Source organism: Ascaphus truei, chromosome 1, assembly GCF_040206685.1.
Source record: "Ascaphus truei isolate aAscTru1 chromosome 1, aAscTru1.hap1, whole genome shotgun sequence".
Lineage (NCBI taxonomy): Eukaryota > Metazoa > Chordata > Amphibia > Anura > Ascaphidae > Ascaphus > Ascaphus truei.
The window spans coordinates 211,512,959-211,522,494 of NC_134483.1; the positions used below are offsets into that span (position 1 = coordinate 211,512,959).

The following is a 9,536-nucleotide window of genomic DNA, read 5'->3' on the forward strand; positions in this document are numbered from 1 at the left end:
CTCTGCTACAAAACACTAGTATTACATTTTATATTAAAAATGTTTAATCTCTTGCAAGATTTGCGTATATATTTGTGGATATTTTATATATATAAAAACCCTCTCAGATGTTGGGGCATATCTGTGTCTGGGCTTATAGCCTATTCAAAGGGTAGTCCAACTCTGATTCCTGAGTTAGGTACTCCGCCTCTCCCTGTGCAAATCTCGCAAGAGATCAAACATTTTTAATATAAAATGTAATACTAGTGTTTTGTAGCAGAGGGTCTCCTTAGCAGAACCGAAGAATTCTTAGCAGAACATATATATATATATATATATATATATATATATATATATATCTTATGGCTATTATAGCCAATATAACTTATTGTACCATTACCCGGTAGGCTCCACGAAGCAGCCCACTGTTCCCCGAACCCCCCATGGTTTCCAGATGTAATGATCTACAGGACTACATATGTCAAGATAGTCATCCTTCTACTCCTGTCCAGCCTGTATATAAATATATATATACAGGCAGTTTTCGTTTTACAACGCTTCGCTTTACGACGAATGGCTTATCCAACGCTATGCAATGCATACCTATGTTCATTTTTACAACGCCAAAACGGCTTATCCAACGCTCTTACAATGCTTTGCAAAGTTGTTTATGTGTATATAATATATAAAGCTCAACCCCGTTATAACACGATCCGTTACAACGCAAATTACTTATAACGCGATGGAAGCGTGGCTCCCAATTTTTGTATTTATGAATACTTTACAACACGATTGTTGGTGTCTTAAATACTCTATTGTACAATGCATACAATTGTACATTATTTCTAACGCGATCCGCTTATAGCGCAACGTGATTCTTTGGACCCCAAGCACAGCGCTATAAGGGGGTTGAGCTGTATATTATATAATATAATATTATATTATACTATATAATATATTATTTTATATTTTATGTTATATTTTATATATATAATACAGTATATACACTATATAATTTATGTGTGTGCTGCGTATCTTATTGCCTGCATAAAATATTTTGTGTATTTTAGCATTAAAAATGCCTTCAGCAACGGAACCTTTCATTTAAACAGTGTTCCTATGGGAAAACGTGTTTCGCTTTAAGACGTTTCGCTATCCAAAACCATTTTGAGTAACGCATTGTGTCGGATAACCGAGGACTGCCTGTATATATATATATATATATATATATATATATATATATATATATATATATATAGTGGTGTAAAAATTGTATTGATTATACTATCCATTTCATTCTGTCCCTGAGGCGGTTGAGCGGAACTCAACCGGCTTCAGTACACCAAGATGTGTCTCCACACGAGTGGCACACAGAAATGTGTGCGACTTCCAAATTTCCTTGGCTACCAATTTGCTTTAAAACCAGAGACAGAACATAAAATACAGACAGAGCTCAGTGCACATCCAGTGAAATTCATACACGGTACAGTGCCTAAATATATACAGTAGCGACATCTTTTATTCGAGTAAATGCCGGCGGCATGCCGGGATCTACCCCAGCTGCCGCCAGTCAGAAACGCGCGCCGCCGCGTTTCCCCCACGCACCCCCCCTCCACATCGCGCGCAATTACCCCCCCAAAGACACCCCGAACCCGGCTTCTACTCTGCCCCTCTGCTTCCCCGCACCCCCGCTTACCTAGATTTGAACTCCAGGGGTGTCGGGGAAGCCTGGGGAAGCCGGGGAAGACGGGGAAGCCGGGCGCGCTTGTGACCGTGACGTCACAGTGCGCCGCCACGCGCCGCGGCTACCCGCTTCCCAGCCTCATTCAGCCAGCGGCATTTGCTCGAATAAGAGCTGCCGCTGCTGTATGTATAAATATCTATTAAATAAAATGGTCTTTTAGTTAAACATTTTTGGTCAAAATTGTTGTAAGCCCCTGAGCCACTGCACGGCAGACCACATTTCCAGGGGTCCCTAACACTAATATAAATTCTTATTAACCTGTGCAATACCAGGAAGAATGATTTATAATAAATCTGTCAATATTAGTTGCAAAGTTTTAAGTCTGATTGAAGCTTTTAATAACCTGTACATTACCAGGAAAAGCACTCTGTATTAGATTTGTCACAACCATACTGCAAGCAAGCAAGTTCCCCTGAGTGGGAGATGCTATGGAGTGAGCTTTTAACCATTTAAAAATGGGAGGGGGTGTCTAATATCTATTAAATAAATTGGTCTTTTAGTTTAACATTTTTGGCCAAAATTGTTGTAAGCCCATTTGCTCCTTTTTTCCAAGGAACCCTAGGCTTCAGGCCATGGCCACCATGGACATTCCGCAAAGCCATTTTTTTTACTCCCATCCCTACCCCGCTCATGTCTGTTGTAACCCCCACTAAGAGGGGAAATAACACCAACTGTTCCCCACCACATCGCTCACCCAACTTGCTTAACTGGTCTCTGCAACCAGTCAGAGGGGTATATATGAAGCAGTCCTCTTCCCATTTCAATGTCACTAAACATTCTATCCCAAAATGTTAAGGACTTCAACAATCCGTGCAAATGCTGTATGGCTATGTTGGATTATAATAGACTAAAGGCAGACGTTATACTACTCTAGGAGATGCACTTCAAGCAGGGTAGGACCCCCACTTATTTCAACAGACAGTACAGGCAGGTTAGCCATGCAGCTGCACAGACAACAAAAAGAGGAGTCACCATCCTGATAAATAATAATATCCTCCTAAAACTCACGACCGTCAAAACAGACAGGGAGGGTAGATTCCTGATTGTGGTAGGATCCATTCACGGCCAGGAAATAACGCTTGGGAATATATATGCGCCCAACAAAGCTAGTACCAAATTCACGATCAAATTTTTCAATATGATGGGAAAGGTAACGAGGGGACAAGTATTTCTAATGAGGTCGTGAATCTCACTATATCAGGGTCTCTCTCTCTTCAGTCACTTGCTCCAAATTCAATCATGCATGCGCTAGCTCACTAAGAAAGACTCTGACACAAGGTTCAGCTTCAATCTCAGTACATGCGTTATCCCCGGGGGCAACACAGGAACTGCCGAGTTTTTGTATTACAATCTATTTATATCAAAGTAGGCTAACACTAGCCAATCATTCAATGCCACACCTATTATGCGGCAAAGCTTATCCAATTATTACATTAGTTAGTAGAAAAAAGTCACAATGGGGGCGGGGGTCTTGTCGGCTGATGCAAGTTTCACAGAAATGCCGTGTGTCCTTGCTTTCTGAAGTTAGGTTTCGTTTTCTCTGATATCACTTCCTTATTGCGTGGGCGTGGGCGAGAGTCTGTGCAAGCGGAATTTCACGGTCACCTCGGATAGAAAACAGTATTAGTAAAAAGACACAGCGAACAGATAAATATGGAGACGAGTGGTTTCTATAAAGCATAGAGATATAATCTCCATATTTTATCCTTCACAGTCCCCCCTAGAAACCACGAGACAAACATAATCTTATAAAAGTATTAAAAAACTAAACCAAAAAGGATATACTTTCCCTATGACTAATCTTAACCTTAGAAAAACTACCTGAGGGTGTTGGTCGGCTATTCATGAGCTTCTCTCATCCCCGACAACTGCTTGCTCGCTAAACTCGAAGACCTACAGAACATACACAAGGAGTCCCTTCCCTACCGAAAAACAAACTAGGGTCTGGGAACTTGATTGGTCACCCCTGTCACTCCAGAGTACTATAATGGACTGGTCTTATGTTCTCTCGTTTTTGTAATGGCATATTTTCATAACATTGGCACATTGCTCTTGTTCTCAAGGTTTTTGGCTTAGCTGAACCGCTCAATATCAATTGGAACTTCAGAAGAAAAAAATGTATTTTAAACTAACATTCATTCCAACTTTCATACAGACAATAGACAATATCAGGCACCTAAGATGGATGCTGACTCAAAATGGTTGCTTAGATCCCAGTGCTGTTATGTCAGACCCCCCCTTACGTCATATTCTCACTCTGTCACTCCCTCCTTTTTATTCTTAAAACATAGCTTTTGAGAATTAAGTTCATGATGATAGTCCAGGGATAACTCAGAGGACAAGGGTGCGTGCCCTTCACTGTCATAGTCTCGTAAGGCGCTGCGGCCAATATGTCTTTTGATGAATTGAATAACTGTGGTCGGCATCTTCTTTCTTCACGGTACTGCTGTTTTCTGGCATCTGTAAAGAGTGGCATCCGAATGGGGGAGGGGGTCGCACACCTGTGGATCATACCTTTGCAACATGGGACACCCACATATATGACAACAAGTAACACTCCCAAACACATCAAAACATTCACAAAAAAAAAATTTGCTCCAAGTGATCTAAGCCATTCACCTAACCCCAAGGGTGATAATCTGTCACTTCCCTTTGTAACCCTCTTTTGAATCTCTTGTATTTAATCTAGTTCATGCTGCACATTGCTACACTGATTTGAAATAAAAACACAACATTGTCTTTAACCAAACACATAACCCTCCTTTTGAAGCTAAAACATAGTCTAAAGCAATTCTGTTTTGTAAGGCCATAAGCCTAATCTGAACCTGTTCTTGGATTTTCAGAATCATCACAACATTCTATTACTGAGAATTGAGGGGGTTTGGTATCTGTGGAAGCTAATGCATGATCCTCACCCTGCACGCATTATATACATCAATCACTCAGAATATCAGAACAGACGATGTCTGCGATGGGTCAACATGGCTGACTTATGATCCTTTCCTTGTGGCTGACACACGCCCCTGGGTGACCCCCTCCTTTCGGTGGAGGTGCAACACACTTCTGGATCAAAGTTTTGCTGCACATGACACATACATAGAGAGTGAAGAGTACTGCCAAAACACATACAAGAGTTTTCACAAGCCACGCTTCCAGGAAACCAATCCTCCCATCAAGGCTCAATTCTACATACACCTTAAATTTCTAACTTAACACACTCTAAAGAATAAAAATATTGAGTCTCTGAAAAATGAAATGTTCTGATAAAACCTGGCCTTAGCCTGGTGTCTTATTTTCCTCGTTGGTTAACGGTTAGAGTTTTGACTCGGCAAGACGTTAACTTGATGCGGCTGTGCTTTAGGTGACTTTGGTCTTTGGTGGAGCTGGAATGAGCTTTATTGTACTTTGGGTCCAGGAAAATGACTCTGCCGCTTTAATTGCTGTATTGGTGATTACTTTAGGCCTTTTCACCTGGGATGAAGAGCATGCTTGCGCAGGAAATATGTGACTATTAACCCCATCTCGAGTAGGTGCACTTTCAACTTTGCCTAGAGAGACTCAAAAAATGTATTAGTTGCATACAACTTATTGTTTTATTATCAATAATATGGTCCTTAATTCGTTCCTTTGGACTGCTGATAGTCATAAGTCATCCCATATGTGTCTCATAGGGAGATAATTTATACCTAGGACTAAATTCTTGTATCAATGTGTTTACTCCTGTCTTAGCATCCACATATAGACAGAGGTATTCCCTATTAATGTTCCTAATTCATTCCTCAAATTAAAACTAAGTAGCCAATGTGAACCTGACTTTGATACAATCTAAGTTCCTGAAACTTTAGGGCCTCATCCCTTGCTAACCCACTTGCTTCCATAATTAATTCTATCCTGTCTGCAGGCCATATCCCTAAGACCTGGGAAACTACCAGAGTTTGTCCCAATCTTAAAAAGTGGGGACAAAAAACACTGTCTCAAACTACAGGCCAATATCCCTTTTCCCAATACTATCCACTGTTATGGAAAAATATTCCCTCCCAATTTAAGCAATTATTTTACCCATACAAATTTCCCTAGCCAATCCCTATCTGGCTTTTACCCCAAACACTCCACGGTAACTATTCTGCTAAGAAATTGAAATGCCTTCTACATAATGCATACCTTATTCACTTATGTAACTGCTTTTGCAACGATGTATCCCCTGTATTTAACCCTATACACACGACACACCCACAAATGAGAGGTGACTCCCAAATTCACCACTTCCTGGCAAACCCATTCTAGATTAAACAGCAATTTATACAATAACCACTGCTTACGGACACCTTTGGAAAAAAATAAATGGTTAAAAGTTATAACATACATCACATATTCAGTTAATAGACAAATGATTTTGTATAAGACTTCACACTAATGTCTTGCTTTATATAATCTCTTTGCACAGTGCTGAGCACATGGTCAGCTTTATAATTTTAAAGACACTCTGCATATTCATCTGACTAAAGAAAAAAATATTTCTATAAGACTTGTTTCCGGGCAAAGAGCCATCTTGTTTCTGGGCGTTTCGCCAATTGACCCTGAAAAGATAAGATAACGACACACCACGGCTTCTTCCTTAAAAATAATAATTATTGGATTGAAACTTTTGCTTAAAGTTTAAATACATGGAGCTTTATCCAGAGCCCTAAGAACTACATTTTTTTATGACCTTTCAAAAATTAACAAACAGGCTTTTATATAGCTGAGGTTCATATAACATCTTAACACACAAATAACGCCACACGCTCATGCTATTTCCCTCCACTCAGTTCTTTTTAATGCTTTCTGTTTTGAACTTTTATAGTTTCACTGACTTCATTCACTACAAATTTATGCTATCCTGTTGCAATTCTGTCCTTTCTCAAGCTACACACACCTATTTCTCTCCATTAGTCAACACTCACAAGCCTAACCCCACACTAACTCTTCTTTCATCTCACCTCAGGACTTTGCTGACTATTTTAAGAAAGAGGTTGAATCCATACACCAGAATATTCCCTCTGTTTCCTCCTATCCTACTTCGCTTTCTACTCTCTTCCTGCTTTCCTTGACTCTTTTTCCACTGTCTCAAAAGAGTGTCACCATCACTGTTGATCTCCTCTTCTCCCTCTAATCTGCTACATTTCCATTCTCCTTAAAACATGTAATAGTTATACCATGACTCAAAAATAGCAAGCTTGACCCTACCTGTCTTTCTACTTTAAGTACTGAACTTGTCTTGTATTCTCTTGCTTGCTCCATTTTCTCAACACCCATTCTCTCCTTAACCACTACAATCTGACTTCTGCACTGCTCCCTCCATGGAGACAATTCTAACTAAAATAACTGATGACCTATATGCTGCCCCAGACAGAGGTCATTACACTCTGCTCCTATTACTCTCTGCAGCATTTGCCTCTGTGGACCACACTCAAAAATTTCTCCGCATTCTCCCACAAACCTTCATCTTTCAACTTTCCTTTACATACTTGGATTTTATCCTTCAACATTTTTGGTTGCAACCTTCCCGTAGAGGGTAAATCCAATATTTTAAACAACAATTTACATTTCTAGGAGACCCTTGTCTTCCAGCGTTCCCCGGGATTCAGTTATTATTTTAGACCATAGACTGGGTTGCAATCTCCCCGAGGACGGGACTCCAGCCAGTTTATACAGATTAGCAGCATTTTTGATATATTTCTTTCCTTCTCGAGTGCGGACTAAATCTAGTGCTGTCTGTGCCCCTGTGGGCAACACATGTTTTTTCTTAAATAAGTGCAACATCTCTGAATTCTCTGTTCGTCCCACTAATATCTCGTGGCCGGTCCTGTGTCACCGTCTCGAGGGAACCACTGTTTGGTTACCGCCCTCAGACGCTGGGTCCCTGACCCCAGACACCCGGTACCGGAGACAGAGTACTACTTCACCCGAGGGAACCACTATCAGGTTACCGCCCCCAGATCATCAGTGCCTGTCCTGTTCCCTCTGTACTGGGCTGACAGCCTGCACTTTCATTCAGGGATTTTGCAATTACTGGTCAGAAAATCAATCAGACAACCCGCAATCTATTTCCCATTAATACCCACTCGGTCTCTTAAGTTCCCAACACTAATGCATTAATACACCTACATATACGACCTCCAGTCAGCCGACAAAAATCCCACTCCACTTCGGGCTCCCACTTGCGGCACTGACTAGCATATATAACATGTAAACATTCGTACAATTTAGCAACTTATAGGTGACCACAAGCAACTGAAGAGTATGATATTTTTAACAGTTCTAAACAGAGCGCGACTCTAAAGATCACACCGTTGTATCACATCAACGTGAGTGAAAGACCTAAACAGATTATACTACCTAGGCAGCAACCCACCGACTTGTCATAGGCAAGATAACACACAATTTGTATGCAAGAGCTTACCTTGACAATGAGGGTGATCAGTCCTCGGTTCGGTGTGTCACGGTCTCTGCAGCAAAATCAGCGACAGGTCAGTCTCTCGTGGTGAGCCGGAGTCACGCTCCCCCCCTTTCACGTTGGGCGCCAAATAATGAGGTCGTGAATCTCACTATATCAGGGTCTCTCTCTCTTCAGTCACTTGCTCCAAATTCAATCATGCATGCGCTAGCTCACTAAGAAAGACTCTGACACAAGGTTCAGCTTCAATCTCAGTACATGCGTTATCCCCGGGGGCAACACAGGAACTGCCGAGTTTTTGTATTACAATCTATTTATATCAAAGTAGGCTAACACTAGCCAATCATTCAATGCCACACCTATTATGCGGCAAAGCTTATCCAATTATTACATTAGTTAGTAGAAAAAAGGCACAATGGGGGCGGGGGTCTTGTCGGCTGATGCAAGTTTCACAGAAATGCCGTGTGTCCTTGCTTTCTGAAGTTAGGTTTCGTTTTCTCTGATATCACTTCCTTATTGCGTGGGCGTGGGCGAGAGTCTGTGCAAGCGGAATTTCACGGTCACCTCGGATAGAAAACAGTATTAGTAAAAAGACACAGCGAACAGATAAATATGGAGACGAGTGGTTTCTATAAAGCATAGAGATATAATCTCCATATTTTATCCTTCACATTTCTGGGTGGAGACTTCAACCTTACAATCAATCCTGGGATGGATAAAACAGGCCCCCAAACAAACCTAAGGAAGGCAGACACAAGAGCTCTACTCAAAGGTCTCAAGAGTTTGCAACTATGCGATATATGGAGGGAATTAAACCCTCTGGCGAAGGAATATACTTTTTTTTCCCCACCACACCGCACATACTCCCGACTAGATTATATTTTTGCCCCAACTAGAATGCTGCCTAGGGTCACGCAAGCTAGGATTCATGTGGTCACATGGTCGGACCATGCCACAGTGGAAGTTTGCTGTTCATGTTTAAATTCTCGACCCACAAATTCTCAGTAGAGGCTGAACGAGTCATTAATAAAAATCCCAGAGATTAGGGAACTATTCGAAGAGGATCTGACCTCTAATTTCAAAACCAACGCCGACAGTGAGCCATCCCTGTTCACTTTATGGGAAGCACATAAGGCCACTATGAGAGGCAGTCTTATAAGTCTCGCCTCAGGAAGGAAAAGAGAAAGGGAGATCAAGATTAAGGCATCCAAAAGCAGAAATGCAGATCTCACTAGAGCCCAGCAGAGGGATGGCAGGGACACAACCCTAACGCTCCTAAACGAGACGAGGGTCAAACTAAACCTGCCTCTCTCCTCCCAGGCTGAAAATTCTCTTCATTGGACCAAAAGTAGGTTCTACGAGAAGGCCAATAAACCT

General features: G+C 41.4%; 1 long non-coding RNA gene across 1 annotated transcript; it reads right to left on the reverse strand.

The window, feature by feature from the left end:
- Positions 1-3,002: 3,002 nt before the first annotated feature.
- LOC142495494 (uncharacterized) lies at positions 3,003-8,801 on the reverse strand. The gene is made up of 2 exons (XR_012801749.1): positions 8,166-8,801; positions 3,003-6,337 (listed from the first exon to the last, which is right to left on the reverse strand). It is a non-coding gene; the product is annotated as an uncharacterized LOC142495494 (long non-coding RNA).
- Between the last annotated feature and the right edge of the window lie 735 nt (positions 8,802-9,536).